At 40.8% G+C, this 22461-nt stretch overlaps 1 long non-coding RNA gene and 1 pseudogene across 1 annotated transcript in view; both read left to right on the top strand.

Annotated features, from left to right (window-relative positions):
• Positions 1-8564: 8564 nt before the first annotated feature.
• Positions 8565-22461, top strand: part of LOC144319203 (uncharacterized) — a 34856-nt gene continuing 20959 nt past the window's right edge. The window contains exon 1 of the long non-coding RNA XR_013385098.1: positions 8565-8890. This is a non-coding gene — a long non-coding RNA (uncharacterized LOC144319203). The remainder of the gene's footprint in view (positions 8891-22461) is intronic.
• On the top strand, positions 11254-12423 carry LOC144318136 (U6 snRNA-associated Sm-like protein LSm3 pseudogene; annotated as a pseudogene).

Below are 22461 nucleotides of genomic sequence, written 5' to 3'. Positions count from 1 at the left end.
AAATTTTTTTTTAAGATTTTTTTTCTTTTGAGTAGTCTCTACACCCAACGCGGAACTGGAACTCACAACCCCTGAGATCAAGAGTTGCTCACTCTACTGACTGAACCAGCCAGGTGCCCCTGCATTTTTAATCTTAATAAATGTATCCAGATTACTTTTAAACAGGTTGTAGCAATTCCTACCTATTTCTCAACATTGTCAGGCAAACCTGGACAGTACCACCCTTTCAATGGTAGATTTTGGCAAATACACTGAGTATAAAAAGGCTATATTGATTTAATTCGCATTTCCTTGACTTGTACAGACACTGAGCGTCTTACCATATGCTTACTGACAACTTGCCTCTTTCCTTCTGTCAATTCCCTACTCATTTTCCCATTCAGTTGTCTTTTTCTTGTCAATTGGTAGGAGCTCTTTGAGTATTAGTAATTGTTAATCTTTACCCACATGTTTCACAAAGATTCCATTCCCTTCCCAGGTTATTATTTGTGATTTTTGTTTTTTTTTAAAGAGAGAGCATGAGAGAATGCCTGCCAGCAGAGGGGGGAGGGGCAGAGGGAGAGGAAGAGAGAGAGAATCTCAAGCAATCTCTAGCTTGGAGCTTGATGTAGGACTATATCCCATGACCTTGAGATCAGGACCTGAGCCAAAATCAAGAGTTGGATGCTTAACTGACTGAGCTACCCAAGTGTCCCTATTTGTATTATCTTAAAATAGCAGTTTTTATTTGAAAGTCATTACATACTGTTAGATGTGAAAATAGTACAGAGTCCCATGTTCTGTTCATCCAGCTCCTCTCAAAATTAGCATCTTATAAAATTATGGTACAATATCAAAACCTCATTTCTCTTTAGTATATGGTACTATTTTTATTTCAATCACTTTATTATAAATTTTACCACCTGGTAAGGTAAATCCTACCACTCTCTACTTTTTCATTATTTTTCTGACTATTCTCAGATTCTTGTTTTTTACATTTGAAATTTAGAACAATTTTAGCCACTTATTCCCCTTGTCTTTCCCCTAACAAGCTCTCTTGAAATTCTGATTGCAACTTACTTAAAGTTATATATTAACCGACTATATATATATATATATATATATATATATATATATATATATTTGTGAAGGATTAGCATTTTAAGGTGTCAGGTTTTCTTACCCAGAAATGTAGTATTTGTTTCCAGCTCTTATATTATGCCCTTCGATAATAGTTTAATGTTCTTCATACAAATCATGTACCTTCTATAAATAATTTTTTCATAGCCATTTAATAGCTTTTATCATTAGTATAAATGATATATTAGTTTTCTACTGCTGCTGTAACAACTTACCATAAATTTAGTGGCTTAAAAACCACACAAATTGATTGTCTTATAGTTTAGGAGGTCAGAAATCACAAAATTAGGGTGCTTGGGTGGCTCAGTAGGTTAAATGTCTGCCTTTGGCTTAGGTCATGATCCCAGGGTCCTGGGATTGCTCAGCAGGGAGTCTGCTTCTCCCTCTGCCCTTCCCCATGCTAATACTTTCTCTCTCTCTCTCTCTAATAAATAAATAAAATCTTAAGAAAAAAAGAAATAATAAAATCAAGGGCTTCAGTCATCAGGGCTGTGCTCCTTCTGGAGGGTCTAAGAGAGAATCCATTTCCTTGTCTTTTCTTGCTTTAGAGGCCACCTGCATTCCTTGGCTCTTGGCACCTTAGCGCATTCCTACAAACTCTGTCTTCGTTACCACATCTCCTTCTCTTGACTCTGCCTCATTCTTATAAGGGATTGTGATGACTTTATTTTTGTATATTTAACTACTATCACTTACCTTACCAAAGTAATTATTTCAAATAGTTCTTGGTAGAGTTTTTCTGGATTCTCTAAATACACAATTATATTGGGTGAAAACTATGCAGTTTCTGTCTCTTCTTTTTCCAATATTTATATGGAGTATTTAATTAATAAAAATAAGTAACAATTAATGTATTGCATTAGTTAAGGTCTCTAAAATAGTGTTAAGAATGATGATTTTGGTGAAAATGATTTCAGCTTAATGTTGAAGTTACTGCTGGCTTTTGGTAAATAACCTTTATCATTTTGAAATGATTCCCTTTTATATATGTGTGGATTGATAGGAAATGAGCCCATAAATGCTTTTACCTCCATTGTGGGTTGTGGGGATGGGGTGGCTATATTCTCCTATGTCTGAATCCAAAAGGGGATAGATATTCTTTCACTCACTCAAACAGATAAAATTAACCCAAATTATACTTCCATTTCAGGTCTACTGGTATCAGCAAGATAGGGCAATCCCCACCAAGGACATTCCACAGGAACCCCGTGTCCACTATTCTTCTTCTCAAGGAGTCATAAAATCTTTGCTTTGGTCCAAGAAAGGAAGGCCTATACCCATCTCTCCTCTGGAGCTCTCAGAACAACCATTGACTTCACATACCTAGTTTCCATCAGAACTCTTATTTTGGTGTTTATGTTACTTCAAGGACAGATTGCAAATGGGAGAGTTTGGGGATGTTTACCTAGTTGGCCACCTCCCTAGAACCTCCTTATTCACATCACATGAAATTTTGAAGCAGAATAATAACATGATCAGATTTCTGCTTTATAAAGTATTTCTGGAAGAAGCTGAAGTGATTCAAACACTTAAAAGACTATATGATGGGATCCCACTTAAAAGACTCTATATGAACTGTTATGTAAAATATGGTATATCCATACCATGTCTATTAGTTAGTTATTGCTGTGTAATATATTGCCCCAAAGCTTAGCAGCTTAAAACATATACATTTATCATCTTCCAGTGTTTGTGGGTCAGGATTGTAGGCACAGGCTAACCTCATACTCTGCTTTATGATTTCCTAGAAGTTGCAATCAAGATGTTAGCCAGTGCTAGTTGTAGGCACAGGCTAACCTCATACTCTGCTTTATGATTTCCTAGAAGTTGCAATCAAGATGTTAGCCAGTGCTAGAGTTTCATCAGAAGAGCCAACTGGGGAAGGATACATTCCTAAACGAATTTACATAATCATTGGCAGGATTCAGGTCCTTGGCACCTATTCTTATCTATGTGAGTTTCTCCAACATGGCAACTTACTTCATCAAAGCCAGCAGACGACAGAGTCACCTAGCAAGATGGAAGTCATAATCCCTTATAATCTCAGAAGTGACATTGCTTCGACATTGCCATGTCCTGTTGGACAGAAACATGTTACTCAAAGTGAGGGTATGATTCTGACACCAACTCTTATGTGTGGGTTTTCCAAAACCACCAAGGAATTCCCATTGCTAGTTGACTGTCCTACCATTCAACTCAATTCAATTCTGACACAATCTACCTGGAGGTAGCATCAGATCCCACAAGTTAAAGGCTCAGTCCTACACCATTGCCCCCAATCTCACACCTTCAGAAAACTAACCACAAGTCCAGCAAGTTACCTATGCTTCTGACTGACTGGCTATAGATCAGAGGTTTCTCACCAATCCCTGCTTGGGTTTGATTAGTTTGCTAGAGTGGCTCATAGAGCTCAGGAACATATTATGTACTCGATCACCAGTTTATTATAAAAGAATGTAACTCAGGAAGAGCCAGATGGAAGAGAAGCACAGGGCAAGGTATGTGGGAAGGAGTAAGGAGCTCCCATGACCTCTCAGGGTGTGTCACCCTCCCAGCACCTCCATGTGTTCACCAACCCAGAAGCTCTCCAGATCCTGTCCTTTTGAGGGTTTTTTTTTTTTTTTTTAGATGTATTTATATATTTCAGAGAGAAGGAGCACAAGTAGGGGGAGGAGCAGAGGGAGAAGCAGACTCCCCACTGAACAGGGAACTCAATCTGGAGCTTGATCCCAGGACCCTGAGATCATGACCTGAGCTAAAGGCTTAACCGACTCAGCCCCTCCTTTTGAGTTTTTATGGAAGCTTAATTACATTGCCATGACTAATTAAATCATTGGTCGTTGGTGATTAATTCAACTTCCAGCCCCTCTTCCCTCTCAGAAGGCCACAGGTGGAGGGTAAGAGGCTGGGGTTGCAGGGGTAAGATGGAAACTTCTAATCCTCTAATCACATGGTTGGCTCCACTGGGCAACCAGCCCCCATTCTTGAATCCTTTCCCAAAGTCACATCATTAATATAACAAAAGACACCTTGATTACTGTCATCACAGGAAATTCCAAGGATTTTAGGAGCTTTGTGCCAGGAATCAGGACAAAGGCCAAATATATATTTCTTGCTATTAATCACAATGATCACAGAGGGGATTATAGAAAGCTGTGAAACCAGGAAAGGAGTTATCTTAGAGGAAGCCTAACCCACCACAGAATACTATGTAGCAGCCCAAATTAGGTAGTTCTGTATATACCGACATGGAAAATCTCCAAGACATATTGTTAAGTGAAAAAAGGAAGTAGCAAAACCATTTATGGCACCATTCATGTTTAAAAAAAAACACAACATACAAAAAATAGTAAGTTTTTTTTTTCTGTGTAGATATGCATAGAAAATACACAAAACACTCCCGACTGATTACCATGGTTACATCTTGAATTTTTGATTATCTGTATTGTTTGAATTTTTAAAGAATGATAATATATTCATATTTTATGCAGTTAACACTAATTATAACACTAAAGATTAAATAAAACAGACTGTTGTAAGTGTGGAAGAGAGATGACGGTGGCCAGAAGTAATATGGCAGTAATAGATAAAAGAGAGGTATTTTACAGTTTTGTTTTGTTTTGTTTGTTTGTCTGTTTTAAGGAGGAGGTGTTTAAGAGTGAAAATCAAGAGACCTTAAAGCATCTGACAGAAAGGAAATTGTCTATGATGACTTAAGATTTTGAACTTAGGTGATGGGGTCGATGAAGATCGCTTTCATTTAATTAGGGAACACAGTAGGAACAACAGATTTTGGGGAGAGCTGGGGGAAGTGTGTAAATGTTCAAATTCTTAGTTTCCTTGACAACCCCCTCTAAGCTAAGGCATACAAGGCCACCGATACCTGTACTTTATCTGGGGAGATGATTAAGAGAAAGCTGGAAAATGAACCTCTACCCAAATCCTCGACTATCGTACTTGGTTAGCCTCCTCACTCCCTGCAGACATAGATGAAAATTTTCTGGGGAATTATTTATTATTACAATGAGAGTTTTTGCCAAAGACGCCAATTGTCATTGCTTTGTTGAGTTAGGCTGATAGGCCTGTGAGCCTAGCATACCATTTGCCTAAATAACCTACTTCAGGACTTCTTTTCCTCCGTCCCACTTTGGATCCCCTTGGTCCTCTACTTAGGAGAGGGCTTGGAGCCCTTTCCTAACCCACTAGTAACCTGGATCACAGAGAAATAAACCAAGATTGGGATCCATAAATAAGGATCCAAAGAGAAGAGAAAATACCAAGTGAATGCTAGTGCTTCTCACTTCTCTCTTCTTCATATCACCCCACAATAGCCTGGCGCTTGTACTACCCAGGTCTTAGTGCATAAAACTCATCCTTCTGAGATGTGCTTGCATGACTGTGTGTTAGAGGTGGGCCTGTGGTGAAGGTGATGTTTGATGGTACTTAGAAATTCAAATACCCTCTTGCATAGTAACTCCTTCAAACTGCATTAACTCCTTCAAACTGGAGTTAATTTGACAATCAGACCTGGGACAACCAAGGGTGGTATTGTTTTGGTTACCTATCAGAGGAGATAAAAATTCAACCCATGACTTCAGTCACTGCAATTTCTCCATGCTGTTTATCTGGACCCAATGAAAAGTGACCATCAGATTTAATGAGAGCCCTTTAAGAATGTATCTTTGGCATTGGCCCCAGAATTTGCTGAAAAAGGTCAGGAAATAAGTTAATAAATTAAACACAAGACTATATTCTTCATGGGACCTAGGATCCTCTGTGGGTTAATTATCATCTCAGTGGAGTTCAGTTATAGTGTCCAGGCAGACCCTCCAGAGAGTGTTTAATATAATAAACAGGGTCCAAACCATGGAATGCTCATGACATAAAATTCCCTAGACATGTCACTACTCCACATTTTTCACACTACAAATCTTTTGTCAACGTAATCCCTTATTCCCACAGAGTAATTAAAGCTCCTATTCTCTTACCGCTTAAATATGGCCAGCTCTTTCTTCTGCACTCACCGCAGAGTCTCAGCCCAGGTTATACATTAGAATTATCTGTGAACTTGAAAAAGCCCCATCACCAGGCCCATCCCTAGAGATTCAGACTTTGTTGGCCTGGGGCAGGGCCAGGCACTAGGAGATTTAAAGCTCATCAGATGATTCTGATGGACACCCAGGGTCAAGAACTACTCACTTATGGCCTGGATGTGTTCATGGGCTAAACTACAGCTCTTCCAAATGGATTTTCTCCAATTCCAAGTCTCTCTTGGTTCCAACTTCCTAAAATTCTAATCTGATAGAACATTCCATGATGATGGAAATGTTCCTATAGGGACTAGAAAAATGATAAGGCACCTGAGGCAAGTAGGAGGCAAAATTTAAGGAGGCTGTTACTTTCAGAAGCCGACCCTCTACTTGTACCATCCTGGGATTGAATGCTTCCTTAAATTAAAAAAAAAAAAAAAAAAAGATGTGTGTGTGTGTGTGTGTGTGTGTGTATTTTAAATGATTTATTTATTTATTAGAGAGAGCATGCAAGCATGCAGCGAGGAAGGGCAGGGGGAGAAGGAGGGAGAGTCTTTAGTAGACTCTGTGCTGAGCATGGAGCCTGACACAGGGCTCTATCTTACCACCCTGAGATCATGACCTAAGCTGATACCAAGAGTACAATGCCCAACCAACTACACTACATATATACATATATTTATATGTAGTGCCTGGGTGTGTGTGTGTGTATGTATGTATATATATATATATATATATATATATATATATATACACTTAAAATAAAATCTTTTTATTTATTTTTATTCTATTTATTTATTTATTTTTAATATTTATTTATTTTTATTTATTTTTATTTTATTTATTTTATATGTAAATTATATATATATATATATAAAAGATTTTTTTAATTTTTAAGTAATCCCTATACCCAGTGGGGGCTCAAACTCACAACACTGAGTGAAGTCATATACTGCACTGGCCGAGCCACCCAGAAGCCCTGCCTCCTTAAATTTTGAATCTTAGGTGCCTCACCTTAATCTTGGCCCTTGTTCATATGACACATGATTCTCTATGGGGGCCATACTGCCTCCTAGGGGGAAAATATTGGTTCCTAGTTGGAGGTGGGGTGGGAAATCCTGCTGGTTTTATGTTTGAAGTACAGGTATACAGATAGTACATATTCAGAGATATAGTACATCTGTGTTATTAAAATTTCATGGGGTAGCAACCAGAGGAAGAAGTATCAGTCTTCTCTCGGGGAAGTAATAGTGAAATAAAAGGTGGAGAAACGCTGATATAGAACGTTGAGCTTAAATGCCATTGAGCCTGCAAAATGTAGCTAGTGGGACCAAGAAATGGAATTTTAAATTACATTTAATTTTAATTACTTTCAATTTAAATACCTACCTATGGCTGCTGATACACAAGCACAGAGGAAGAGGATGGACTAGACAAATAAGATTATTGCAGTGCCTGCCCTGGTCCAAAGCACAGATAGATCCTGGAAATGGACGGGATCTCCCTGGTAGTTCACAATGTAAGCACTGCTCCACTCACTCACACAATCTCTCAGAACCTAACCCCTATTACTGTTACCAAACCCCATGCTCTGCTGCCTTTTACTCAAAGGCCAGTACTCAAGAGATGAGTTTTGATTGGAAAGGAAGATGAGCTTTATTTATTCAGGAAGCCAGCCACCTGAGGAGAAGGTGGACTATTGTCCAAAGGTCAACTCTGGAATTTCTGCCTGGCCCAGGGAATTTTGAAGGGGTTTAAGGCAGTTAATCAGTAAAGGCAGTACAGTGGCCTGTTAACATTTCTTGATTACGTGCAGACTGGTGTCAGCTGTAGATGTTATCTCGGTACTCAGATGTTGTGCAAGGGGGCTGGTCTGGTTTCTAAGTGCCTAGGGGTTGTGCAAGTGGGTCTAGTTTTTGTTTCCTGCCGTGTGGAAGTGCTTTGTCCTTTCAAGGAAAGAATGCACAATCTGTAGATGTACAAAGAAAAGTTAATCAATCACAAGGCTATTTGCTACAGTTTAAAGGCTACTAGGTTGACTGGAAGGACCAAATTGGGGCAGATGGGAAGTCAGAAAAAAGAAAGATAAAACTCACCAGGGACAAATACACTATAAAAGGATATTGAGGACACTGTCATAGGGGAAAATAATCTCCCAACCATGTGACCAACCTTGTTGAGGGGTATTTGAAATGGACTCTATACCCTGTCTCATGACCAGCATGCTTTGCATTTACGAAATTTAATTTTTCCTTAAAATTTGCTGGCTCTGCTCTTCTCCAAACCCCCATCTTAAACTTGCATCACAAGTTCCCCGGTAGACCTGAACAACTGTTTCCTGCTCTGGAATTCACTGGGCCTCTGCATTCCGCCCTAAGGGCCCCTCCCTGTTGTCACAATTGTCTGAACTGGAGACACTCTCCCCACCCTCCCCACACTTCTCCAGCCTAGAGCTTTTGTGTCCTCAGGAGCCTCTAAAGAACAGTGTGCCTTCCATCTCTGCTTTTCCTTAGCTTCTTTTTTTTTTTTTTTTAATAACAATAAACATTGTCATAAATTGATGGTAATTAAACATTCACTATCTCAACAAGTGTTTGTGAGTCAGGAGCTTAGGAGTAGATGAGCTGTGTGATTCTGGCATGGAATCTTCTCATGAGGTCAGACCAAAGTATAGTCATCTGAAGGTTTGAGTGGGGGCTGGAGAATCCACTTCCAAGATAACTCCCTCACTCACATGGCTGGTAAGTTGGGGCTGGCTGTTGGTAAAGGTCTTAGCTCTTTGCCACACAGACCTTCACCTAAGGCTCCTTGGGAATTCTTTGACTTTCAAAATCTTCAGAAAGCTTTCTCTATTTTGGGAGTACCAAAAGTATTCTTTCTTGTCCACCACCATTATTCCTGAAGCAGAACCCAATGCTGCTTCCTCTGGACTGCTTCCTACACTTTTTCAAGTGAACTTGGTTGTGTAGGATGGTTCCTTTCTCTTTTATCAGGGTAGGGCTAACACTGTTTGTAGATGCAGGTGTCTTCTTCCTTTTTCTTCCTGCATTCCTATCATTTCTGTCTTGACTATAAATATAAAACCTGTTTGTCAAGCTGACTCTGTTCATCCTCAAATTTCTGATATTCTCCTTTCAAATTCTGACCATTTATCTCCAAAATACCAAAGTCTGAAGCCATTTTATTTCTTCATAGATGCTCTTTTTTAAAAAGTTGTATTTATTTATTCATGAGAGACAAGGAGAGAGGCAGAGATATAGACAGAGGGAGAAGCAGACTCCCCACAGGGAACTTGATGTGGGATTCGATCATCCCAGATCCTAGGATCACAACCTGAGCCAAAGGCAGCATTCAACTGCTGAGCCAGCCTGGAATCCCTCTTCATAGATGCTCTTAAGAAAACCTGGATTATAGAACAAATGGCTTTTTAAGTTCCTAAAAATCTCTTGGGTATGCAATAATTTTATTGAGTTGTCCTTCTACTTTACCTTAAGAAAACAACACATACCTTATAGAGTGAGATCCCCTTTCTTCCTTTTCTTCTTTCTTTTTCTTTAAAGATTTTTTTTATTTATTTGAGAGAGTACACAGTAGGAAGGAGGGACAGAGGGAGAGGGAGAAACAGACTCCCCACTGAGCAGAAAGCCCAATGTAGGACTCTATCCCAGAAATCTGGGATCATGACCTGAGCTGAAGGCAGAGGCTTAACTAACTGAGTTGCCCCTGCCACTTCTTCCTTTACTGTGCATAGATGTTTGAACCCAGTCTTGGGGCCCCTAACCCCATGGCCATTCTCTAGGCTTGGGAATGGCCAGCCCTGGGTGAGAAATACAATGAGAAAAATATGGTTATTGAATACCAGAGCATTTACCAACCCCAAATCTGCATGCTGGCTCCCATTGTTTTTTTTTAAATATTTTAATTAATTAATTAATTAATTAATTAATTAATTAGACAGAGAGAGAGAGAGCACGCACAAGCAAGGGTAGCAGCAGAGGGAGGGGGGAGAAGCAGGACCCTGGATCAAGACCTGAGCTGAGGGCAAACACCTAACTGACTGAGCCACCCAGATCCCCCTGCCCTTTGATTTTTCTTTAAAAGATTTTATTTCAAATCTTTTTTTTTTTTTAAAGATTTTATTTATTTATTCATGAGAGAGAGGTAGAGACACAGGCAAAGTGAGAAGCAGGCTCCCTGTAAGAAGCCCAGTGTGGGACTCGATTCCGGATTCTGGGATCACTTCCTGAGCTGAAGGCAGATGTCCAACCTCTGAGCCACCCAGGAGTCCCTAAGAGATTTTATTTCAAAATAATCTCTGCACCCAACGTGAGGGTCAGACTTATAGCCCTGAAGTGGGGAGTCAAACGTTGTAGCGATTGAGCCAGCCAAGCGCCCCTCCCAGCCTGCTTTAAAGTGAATCTACCTTGGTCCTGTAAGTGAGTGAGATCTGGGCGCCTACCAATGTATGACTGAATTCCTTTTCAGTGCTGGATCTGTCATGGGGTGTGCCGCTGCCTGCTTGTACCAGCTCACAAGAGGAAATGGTTAAATCTTCAGGATTTTTGCAAGGCTGGCTGTTACAGCCTTTATTAAAAACTAAATTATATTAAATTAAAATTAAAAATTTTAAATATAAATAGAATAAATTTATATACAATTAAATTATATAAACTTATGATTAACTGAATTATATATATGTATTTTCAAAGATTTTATTCATTTATTTTAGAGAGAGAGAGAGTATGAGCAGGGAGGGGTAGAAGGGGAAGGAGAAAGAATCTGAAGGAGGCCCCAGGCTCAGCATGGAGCCCCATGTCTGATTTGGTCTCATGACCCATGTGATCATGACCTGAGCTGAAATCAAAAGCCAGATACGTAACTGACTGAGCCACCCAGTCACCCCTAACTGAATTATATTTCATTTATTTATTTTTTTAAAGATTTTATATATTTATTTTAGAGAGAGAGAGCACAGGAGCAGTTGGAGGGAGGAACAGAGGGAGAAGGAGAGAGAATACCACAAGCAGACTCTGCCCTAATTGCAGAGCAGACGTGGGGCTTGACCTCCCAACCGTGAGATCATGACCTGAGCTGAAATCAGGAGTTGGATGCTCAACCGATTGAGCCACCCAGGAACCCCTGAATTATATTTTAAAAGAAAATAAATAGGTTTGAAACATGGTGGACGACATGGACCAGCAACAAACTACCAACACTGTGGAAGAGTCCCTGGATCTCATCAGGCTCAGCCTGGATGAGCAAATTTATGTGAAAATGAGAAATGACAGAGAGCTTCGAGGCAGATTACATGCTTATGATCAGCATTTAAATATGGTATTGGGAGATGGGGAAGAAGCTGTGACTACTATAGAAATTGATGAGGAAACATGAAGAGATATATAAATCAACAAAATGGAATAATCCAATGCTTTTGGTCCCGGGAGATGGTATTATACTAGTTGCCAATCCATTAAGAGTTGGCTGAAACAAAGAATTTATCGTGTATGGAATATAGGAGATGTAGTATGATTGCCTCTTTAAATGTAGAAGACATTCAAAAGAGAACCCTGTGTAAATTTCAATATTAAGAAATGACCAAGGATTCTTCTGAAATGAGTTAATTTGCAGATAACTCAAAAATTCTGAAGCTAAAGGGCATTTTAATTTTTTTCCAATCCTTCCAATAAATGTGATCACAGAAAAAGGTAATAAATACTCAAAATTTACTGCTTCCAGGGATCTCTGGGTGGCTCAGCAGTTTAGTGCCTGCCTTCAGCCCTGGACGTGATCCTGGAGTCCTGGGATCGAGTCCCACATCAAGCTCCCCGCATGGAGCCTGCTTCTCCCTCTGCCTGTATCTCTGCCTCTCTCTGTCTGTGTCTCTCATGAATCAATAAGTAAAATCTTTAAAAGAAAAAAACAACTTACTGCTTCCAGATAACTTTACATTTTGCTATTATCATGCTCTCGAAGTATATAAATAACATTTCTATGTGTATATTTTATATACAACACACACAGTATATATTATTTGGCATATATTCACATAAATATTGTGGAAATATAAGATGGGGTACTATGGAGCATCTCTTGCAACTGCCAACTGTGAATTCAGTGACATTGTATTGATCACTTGAAATCAGCTGCAGTGGAGTAGTCATGCTATGGAAATCAGCCAACTCTTCAAATTAGAGGTTGTTTTATTGTTTTGTTTATTAAATGTCTAGACTTTAGAAGGTTATAGAGAAAATTTTAATAATGCAGATTAAACATAAAAGTGTATTGTTATGGGGGCGCCTGGGTGGCTCAGTGGTTGAGCGTCTGCTTCGGCTCAGGGCATGATCCTGGTCTCCCGGACCGAGTTCCACATCAGAGTCCCTGCAGGGAGCCTGCTTCTCCCTCTGCCTATGTCTCTGCCTCTCTGTGTCTCTCATGAATAAATAAATAAAATCTTTATTTTAAAAAAGTGTATTGTTATATTTGTAGCAGTTACACTGTGAATAACACAAAATATTGTGACATCATGATTGAATTGTAACCACAGGTTGGCCACAGATACAAGAGAAGTATTCCAAAAGAATGAAATGCACAGTAAAGAAAACAATCAATGGAGGGAAAAGGCAACTTACAAAATGGGAGAAAATACTTGCAAACCTTATATTTGATAAGGGGTTAATATTCCAAATATATAAGGAACTCCTAAAGCTCCAGAACAAAATCACTAATAACCTGATTTTAAAATGGGCTAAGACCTTGAACAGACATTTTTCCCAAGACATAAGAAATGGCCAGTAGGCATATGAAAAATTGTTCAACATCATTAATAATTAGGGAATGCAAATCAAAACCACAATGAGTTATCAGCTTACACCTATTACAAAAAAAATTGAAAGACATTGGTGAGGAGGTGGAAAAATTGTAACTTCTGTACAGTGTTGTTGGGAATGTAAAATGGTTCAGCTGCTATGGAAAACAGTATGGACGTATCTCAAAAAATTAAAAATAGAACCACCATATGATTCAGCGGTCCAATTTCTGGTATTTATCCCAAAGAAGTGAAATCAGGAGCTTGAAGAGATATTAGCACTTCCATGTTCACTGCAGCACTGTTCACAATAACCCAGATGTGGAAAAAGCCTGAATGCCCATCACTGGATGACTGGACAAAAAAAAAAAAAAAAAAAAGATGGTATATACATTCAACGGAGTATTATTCAGCCTTAAAAAGAAGGATATCCTACTATATGCAACAATGCAATATATAAATCCTGTTACACCCTGTTATGGGAACCTGGAAGATATTATGCGAAGTGAAATAAACTGGTCCAGGACTGTGTGATTCCACTTATATGAGACATCTACAACAGTCAAACTTCAAAGAAGCAAAGAATAGAATTGTGGTTGCCGGCAGCTGGAGAAAAGGGGAAATGGGGAATTCTTAATCAACAGGTATAAAATTTCACTTATGCAATATGAAAAATGTTCTAGAGGTCTGCCGTACAGCATTGTGCCTCTAGACAAAGATGTCATGTGGTACGCTTAACAATCCGTTAAGAGGGCAGATCTCATGTTGAATGTTTTTACCGCAACTGAATTTTATTTTATTTTATTTTATTTTTTTTCACAACCGAATTTTAAAAAGAAACCATTGGCTATGGGTCATTTTCAATGAAGATGTCTTATTATTATTTGCAAAGCATGTGATGCACATTCTTTAGACCAGTAAAATTTATAATAGACTTAGGTTTGTAATGCATGCATTCCCTCACTCCCTTTTCCCCTGACCCCTGACCTAAGCTGGTTGTTAAGCATTTAGCAGCATTGCTGAACCTGGCTGTCCAAACAGGATTTTGGCAAAAAGGGTGCTGCTGTGTGGTACCAGCTTAGTCTCTGCCAAGCTCAGATTCCTACCTCGTGAAGGCCCTGTCCTGCGGCAGGAACTGTGCTTCTTCCACCTGGGGCTTTGCCCAGAAGTGCAGTTTGGCTCTCACAGTGAGGCATCCTTCAAGGAGCTGGCCACCCACATCCCTGCCTCCTGCACACACTCGCTTCCCTCTGCCAAATCACCAGATGTGAGACGTGTCTCAGCACAGGAAAGAAACGGGTAAAGATGGCCAGGATCCTGAGCCCTTAAGTCTCAGCCTCCTGCTGTCCCTGTTCTGTCAAGGGAGCTGTGTCCAGACAAAACCATGGGTTTTTGTTTTGCTTTAAAGATTTTTATTTATTTATTCATGACAGACACAGAGAGAGAGAGAGAGAGAGAGAGAGAGAGAGAGAGGCAGAGACACAGGCAGAGGGAGAAGCAGGCTCCATGCGGGGAGCCTGATGTGGGACTCGATCCCGGGTCTCCAGGATCACACCTCGGGCTGAAGGCAGCGCTAAACCACCATGGCTGCCCTGTTTTTGTTCTTTCTCTAAGAAATGTTTCTTTGTGTGCGGCCTCCAGCCACCTCCTGTAGAACCACCTGGTACACATGTATGTTCCTGGACCCTACCTGGGCCTGCTGGGTTATAATCTCTGGGGACAGAGTCTGCAATTTTAAACTGCTCTACTTATTCATTCACCTCCTAGGGGTCTACTGTCTGCCAGGCACTGTTCTAGGCTCTGGATATGCCAGGGAACAAAACAGGCAAAAATCCCTGTTTGCATGGATGTTATAGCTAACAGGGAAACACGAGATTAGACACGATAGTTAAGTAAAATATATAGCACACTCGATAGTCAGAAGTGTTAGGGAGAAAAATCAAGCCAGGAAAGAGGGTAGGAAGTATGAAGGTGAAGTTTGAGTAAAGACCTGAAGAGAAATCTCACGAATATCTGGGGGGAAAAGTGCACCAGGCAGAGGGAACAGAAGATACAACAGCTCTGAGGAAGCACTTGGCTTGGAGTGACACAGGAAGAGGAGGAGGCCAACGTGGCTGGAGATTCTCCAGAGAAGTCTTCTGCAGGGTAAAATGGAGAACTCCCGCTGTGAGCAAATGCCATTAACTTTTTCATGTAAAGTCTGCCAGGCTTGGCACACTGACACTTCCAGAATCTTCCTCCAGTTCATTTGTTTCTTTCTTTCACCAAGCTTTTATTGAGTCCCTAGGAGGGGCCTATGAGGTTACGAGGCTGAAATTCCTTCACTTGTAACTATTTTCCTGTTTTTTGTTTTTTTTTTTTTGCCTGCGATTAAACTCTGTGCCCTCAACTGGACTTCATTCTTCAGCTCCTTGAGCCTCACACCATCCTCAAAACTCCCTTTTGTTACCCTTTGTTCTCTGCTCTCGGCCACAGGGGAATAGTAGTTCCCTAACCTGGGCCCAGCTCCCAGAACCTCTGTCCCAGTGAAAGGTGTGGATCCCTCATTGGCCTGCAAGGCATGCTGGGAGATCAAGTTTAGTCTTGGCTGTACTGAGTTCAAGTAGGAGGATGTTCGCAGGAGGTCACTGGGTTGATAGGGGTAGGGGCCAGAAGGGAGGCAGGAATGGAAATACTGATTGAAGTCACTGGTGAACATTTGTTAAAATGCTTTTCATAGCTGATGATTCTCAACCCTGACTGCACATTAAAAGCACCTGGAGGGCTTTTAGGGGCACCAGACTGGCTCAGTGGCTAGAGCATGGGACTCTTGAACTCAGGGTTGTGAGTTTGAGCCCCACATTGCACGCAGAGATTACTTAAAGAAATAAACTTCAAGAAAAAAAAAGCACCTGGAGGGTTTTTAAAAAATACAGATACAAGGATCCTACTCCAGGCCAATTAATATTGAATCTCTGGGGGTGAAGCCCAGGCGTTTGTATATTTTAAAAGCTCCTGAGTGATGACATTGTGCAGCCAGGGTTGAGAACCACTGTGATAAGTAACGAGGTAGATCGGGGATTCTCAGCCTTGGCTGCACGTCAGAGCAACGTAGGGGGTTTCAGAAAAAGTATTGCTGCCTGGAGCCACCTGTAGAGAGAGACTTGGTCTGGGTACAGCTGGGGAGTTATTTATTTTTATTTATTTATTTTTCCCCAAAGGATTTTATTTATTTGTTTGACAGAGGGAGAGCACAAGCAGGGGGAGTGGCAGGCAGAGGGAGCAGGAGAAGCAGGATCCCCACTGAGCAGGGAGCCCACTGAGGGACTCAATCCCAGGACCCTGGGATCATGACCTGAGCTGAAGGCAGAGACTTAACCGGCTGAGCCACCCAGGCACCTTGGGCCCAGGGATTTAAAAAAGCTCTTCAGGTGACGTAGGCAAGGTTGAGAACCACTGAGCTAGGTGTTGCACACCTTGGGGCAGAGGATTACAAAGATGAGCCAGAAATCTTGCTCACTTCAAGAATCTCACTGTGTCAGAGAAGACACCGCAAACCAAAAGTTTGCGACTGTACCGGAAAATTCCAGTTGACATCCGGTTGCTCCACAACCTTGCCAACACTCACTATTGTCTATATTTTAAATCTTTTTTTTTTTTTTTTTTTTTAATGAGAGAGAGAAAAAAAAGTGTGAGCAAGGAGGGCAGAGGGAAAAGGAGAGAGAATCCCAAGCAGGCTCCACACTCTGAGCGTAGCCCCACATGGAACCCGATTCACCACCCCAGGATCATGACCTGAGCCGAAATCAAGAGTCTGACATTTAACCTGCTGAGGCACCCAGGCACCCCTATGTTTTAAATTTTAGGTCTTAGGGATCCCTGGGTGGCGCAGCGGTTTGGCGCCTGCCTTTGGCCCAGGGCGCGATCCTGGAGACCCAGGATCGAATCCCATATCAGGCTCCCGGTGCATGGAGCCTGCTTCTCCCTCTGCCTGTGTCTCTGCCTCTCTCTCTCTCTCTCTCTGTATGACTATCATTAATAAAATTAAAAAAGTTTAAAAAAAAATAAATTTTAGGTCTTCCAATCGATATACAGTAGCATCTCACTTGCATAAATCATAAATTGGATCATACTTCTTCCCTGCTCCACTGTCTGCATTTCTCTGCTGCTTTTGGACAAAGCTCAGAGCTGCCACCATGACTTGGAAAAGTTACTTTCTGAGTCCCTGTTCACCTCTGAGACTCAGAGGTAGTCCATGCTCTAGCCACACTGAACTACTTCTAGCAACTTCAATGCACTATGTTTTCCTCACTTTGGCATTTCTCTGTGTGCTAGTATCTTTACCTAGAACATTCCTCTCCCTTCTTTCATTGGATCAGTCTCTGTTTTCTTGTCCTTAACTAAGAGGCCAATTACTCCAGATGCCACTGACCACCTCTTCCCACTGCTAGACTCGGTCCTAACTTCCCTGGAATACTCCATTCCCCCCTCTCCTTCTACCCAGTCTCCTCACCTCCAGCCTGATGCATCTCCTTCTAGCCGTTTCCAAACAGGGGTAGATTTCAATGTCCCCTTCCATACTTGGCAGCTCTCGTCACCAAGAAACAGAGTTCTGTGCTCCCTCGTATACTCATCCATATAAGGAAAATATTATTCTGTCCATTCTACAGACAAGGAAACTGAGCCCAAGATCACGTGGCTTGTAAGTGACTCGAGTTCTGCCTCTACCCCCCCAAGCTCCTTGCACTAGGCTGTGGGAATCTGGCTGCCATGGATTTGCCCATCTTTAGCTTTGCTTGCCCTGGACTCTTTTCTGACTGAGACCATTGCTTCCTTTCTGAGACCAACTACTCCTGCTCCCATTCCAACAATATGGTTTTAATGGGGATTGCCAGTCGCAACACGGCCTGCCCTTTGGCTTCAGGGCATCAGATCTGAGAAAATCCGAGCCTTCCTTGCAATTTTCTGAATTAAAACTACAAGATGTTGGGCGAAGATGACGAGGCATGGGCTTGGCCACTATAAATTGCCATGTTTTCAGATTCATGGAGAAAACAGGTCTGGAAAAAAGAAAGTACCACCCAATTGGTTGTGTGTGTGTTGGGGATATGGGGGGGGGGTGGCAGTGAGGGTGGGGATGGGTAGGCAGTCATGTGCTCAATAGGAGCAGGGGGTAGGTGAGGCCCCACTTTTATTCTCCTTGAAGGCAGCTGCATCCCTAATCTTCACAAGGTTTAGTTACTTTGGTCAATAAATTCCCCACTTTGCCTCAGTTAGCTGAAACTAGGTCACTTGCAACAATTTAAAGAACCCTCATAATATACAAGCCTTGGAGGAATTAATCAAAGGGGGGAGGATTAAGGGCAGTAGGTAAAACTGGCCCCTTTGAGCGGCTGTAGGAGGGTGGGGGCTGGACAGAGGGAGGGTCTGTTGGTGACAGAGGTGAGAACATGGTCTATGCCCCTGGCTCCTTCTGTAAAGTGAAAGTCCTCAGCCCCCAATTCAACTTGACTGCAAAGGCATTTAGGGCTTAGGGGAGAAATGAAAATGTATTATTCTACATCAGAGGAAAAAAAGTGTCTAACAGGTTGTGAATAATTCAGATTTAATTACTAGGAAAATGCCTTCCTTTTCTTTTTTCTTTTTATTCCATCCCTTGCCTGATGCTTAGGCAGCAGGTTTGGGAGATATTTTGTTCTAGAAATTCCACTTGAGAAATAGTTAGCCAAATCCTCAGCTTTTCTTCTTGCTGGGTGTGAAAACAGGGGTGTTTGGGATGTGGGCAGGAAGGAGCAGGGGGCTATGCCCAGCTCTTCCTACTGGATGCTGCCAGACTTGGTGCCCACTTTGGGGGTCTTCCTCTAATGCCTGGTACTGCTGAGCTTGTGGGTTATAGATTAGAACGTACAGGTGTGAGATGCTCCCAACCATGCAGATGGGTGCCATTACAATTTTGTGGTATTACGTCTCAGACAGGGCCTTACCACTGCTCGGCAATCCTATTATATGCCTGCCACTGATTTCAAACCTCATTACTCACTTCAAGCCTTCAATAATCACTATCCCATCCCCATCCTCCCCTCCTCTCCAGAAGATGAATTTTTTTAAATAACAGCTTTATTGAGATATAATTCACATGCCATAAAAATTCAACCCTTCAGATTGTATCATTCAATGATTTTTTATTATATTCATGAAGTTGGACAATCATTACCACTCTCTAGTTTTAGAACATTTATATCACTCCAAAAAGAAGGCCCATACCCATTAGCAAGTACTCCTCATTCCCCACCCCCTCCACCCCCCGCCCCTCCAGTCCCTGGCAACCACTAATCTAATTTTTCTATCTATTAGTTCGATGGGATTTGTCTATCCTGGATATTTCATATAAATGGAATCACACAGTATGTGGTCTTTGTGACCAGCTTCTTTCACTAGAATGATGTTTCTCCACTGATCCATGTCATAGCATGTGTCAGTACAAGAAGTGGAACTGTCTCTATTTGTAGATAACATGATCTCATATATAGAAAATTCCTAGAAATATGCAAAACACTATTAGAACTAATGAACAAATAAAGCAACATTGCAGAATGTAAGAGTAATATATAAAAACAATTATAAAGGGGATCCCTGGGTGGCTCAGCAGTTTCACGCCTGCCTTTGGCCCAGGGCGTGATCCTGGAGTCCGGGATCGAGTCCCGCATCGGGCTCCTGGCATGGAGCCTGCTTCTCCCTCTGCCTGTATCTCTGCCTCTCTCTGACTTCATTCTTTTGCATGTGGCTATCCAGTTGTTGCAGCACCATTTGTTGAAAGACTATTCTTTCTGTAGTGCCTGGCTGGCTCAGTTGGTGGAGTATATGATTCTGGATCTTGGGATTGTCAGTTTGGGCCCCCACTGGGTGTAGAGATGACTTAAAAATAAAACAAGAAAGACTATTCTTTCTTAATTGAGTTGTCCTGATGTCCTTGTCAAAAATCAATTGACTGTAAATGTAAGGGCTTATCATTAGCCCTTTTGAATTCTATTTCATTGATCTATATGTTTACCTCCTTGCTCGTACCACATTGCCTTCATAGTGTAACTTTGAAGTGTGTTTGGAAATCAGGAGGTATGAGTCTTCTAACTTTGTTCTTTTTCGAGATTGTTCTGGCTATTCTGAGTTCCTTGATTCTCTGTATGATTTTTAGAGTTAGCCTGTCAATTTCCGCAAAATCTGCTTGGATTTTGATAGGGATTGTGCTGAATCTGTAAATCAGTTTGGGGATTATTGTCATCTTAACAATATTAAGTCTTCTGATTCATGAATATGGGCTATCTTTTTGTTTCTCTAGGTCTTCCTTAATTCTCTCAACAATGTTCTTCAGTAATCAGTGTACAAATCTTGCACTTCTCTCATTGAACGTATTCCGACTATTTAATTCTTTTTGATGCTCTCTCTCTCTCTCTTTTTTTTAGATTTTATTTATTTATTCATGAAAGAGAGAGAGGCAGAGACATAGGCAGAGGGAGAAGCAGACTTCCTGCGGCACTTGATTCCAGGACCCCAGGATCACAATCTGAGCTAAAGGCAGATGCTTAGCCATTGAGTTACCCATGTACCCCTCTTTTTGATGCTCTTATAAGTGTAATGGTTTTCATAATTTCATTTTTGGATTGTTCATTGCTACTGTATAGAAATATAACAGGTTTTTTATAATTGTTTTTTTTTAAGATTTATTTTTATTTATTTATGATAGACAGAGAGAGAGACAGAGAGAGAAAGAGGCAGAGATACAGGCAGAGGGAGAAGCAGGCTCCATGCCAGGAGCCCGACGCGGGACTCGATCCCGGACTCCAGGATCACGCCCTGGGCCAAAGGAGGCGCGAAACTGCTGAGCCACACAGGAATCCCCTTTATAATTGTTTTTATGTATTACTCTTACATTCTGCAATGTTGCTTTATTTGTTCGTTAGTTCTAATAGTGTTTTGCATATTTCTAGGAATTTTCTATTCTATATATGAGATCATGTTATCTACAAATAGAGACAGTTCCACTTCTTGCTTTCCAGTCCAGCTTTCTTTTGTTTCTTTTTCTTGTCTAATTGCCCTAGCAGAAAAGTTTTTATTTATTTATTTATTTATTTATTTATGATAGGCACACAGTGAGAGAGAGAGAGGCAGAGACATAGGCAGAGGGAGAAGCAGGCTCCATGCACCGGGAGCCCGATGTGGGATTCGATTCCGGGTCTCCAGGATCGCGCCCTGGGCCAAAGGCAGGCGCCAAACCGCTGCGCCACCCAGGGATCCCGAAAAGTTTTAAAATGGTTTAACATAGTTGTTTTGGGGCATATCATGAGCTTTGGAATCAGTCATATCTGGTTATAATTTCCACTCCACTCATGTACTGTGTGATTTTAAGTTGGAATCTTGACTTCTTTGAACTTTGATATTTCACCCAACTCTTAGGGCTTTTTAAAAATGTGTTTTTATGTTTTTAAAGTATAAATTATATAGAAAAAATTTAGAGGTCTTTAGTGTTCAATTCGGTGAGTTATGACTACTGCATACATTTGAGTAACAATCATCTCAAAACATGGTATGAAGCATTTCTGTCATCCCAGAAAGTTCACTTGTATCATTTTCTACTCAGTTTATTTCTTCTATCACCAAAGATTGTTTTAGTCTGTTCTTATATTCAAAGAAGTACAATTATACAGGGATGCCTGGGTGGCTCAGTGGTTGAGTAGATACCTTTGGGTCAGGGCATGATCCTAGGGTCCTGGGATTGAGTCCCACAACAGGCTCCCTGTGGGGAGCCTGCTTCTCCCTCTGCCTATGTGTCTGTTTCTCAATCTGTATCTCTCATGAATAAGTAAATAAAATTAAAAAAATAATTATACAGTATGTTCTCATTTGTAACTACCTTCTTCTATTCAATACACTGTTTTAAGGTGTGTCCATGTTGTTATGGGCATAAGTGGTTTATTTCTTTGCATTGTTGTGCAGTGTTCCATTGTGTGGACATACAACAATTTGTTATCCATTGATGGATCTATATCCTTCACTTTATGGACATTTTGAACAGTTTCCAGTTTGTAATTATTATGAATAAGGTTGCTATAAACATTTGTTTGCAAATCTTTTGGTAGTCACGTTTTTTATATATCATGTGTAAATACCTAGGCTTGGAATCTCTAGGCCACATAGTTGATATATATTTAATTTTATAAGAAACTTCCAAATAGTTCAAAATGGTCACACTACTCTACATTCTTTTTTGTTTGTTTTCTTTATTCTGCTCTGCCTTCTCACAGCAATGTATGAGAGTGCTAGTTACTCCATATCCTTGTTGACCTCTGGAGTTATCAGTCTTTTTTATTTCAGTCATTCTAATAGGTTTGAAATGACATTTTATTGAGATCTTAATTGGCATTACCGTGATGGCTAATGATGATGAACACCATTCTATGTGCTTATGGGTCACTGGTGTATCGTCTCTTGTGAATTTTGTCCATAGCTTTTACTCATTAAAAAATTGAGTTG

The sequence above is a fragment of the Canis aureus genome, chromosome 8 (genome assembly GCF_053574225.1).
Source record: "Canis aureus isolate CA01 chromosome 8, VMU_Caureus_v.1.0, whole genome shotgun sequence".
Taxonomy (NCBI): domain Eukaryota; kingdom Metazoa; phylum Chordata; class Mammalia; order Carnivora; family Canidae; genus Canis; species Canis aureus.
Note: the sequence above shows the minus strand (reverse complement) of the source record. Positions and strands in the feature narration are given on the sequence as shown.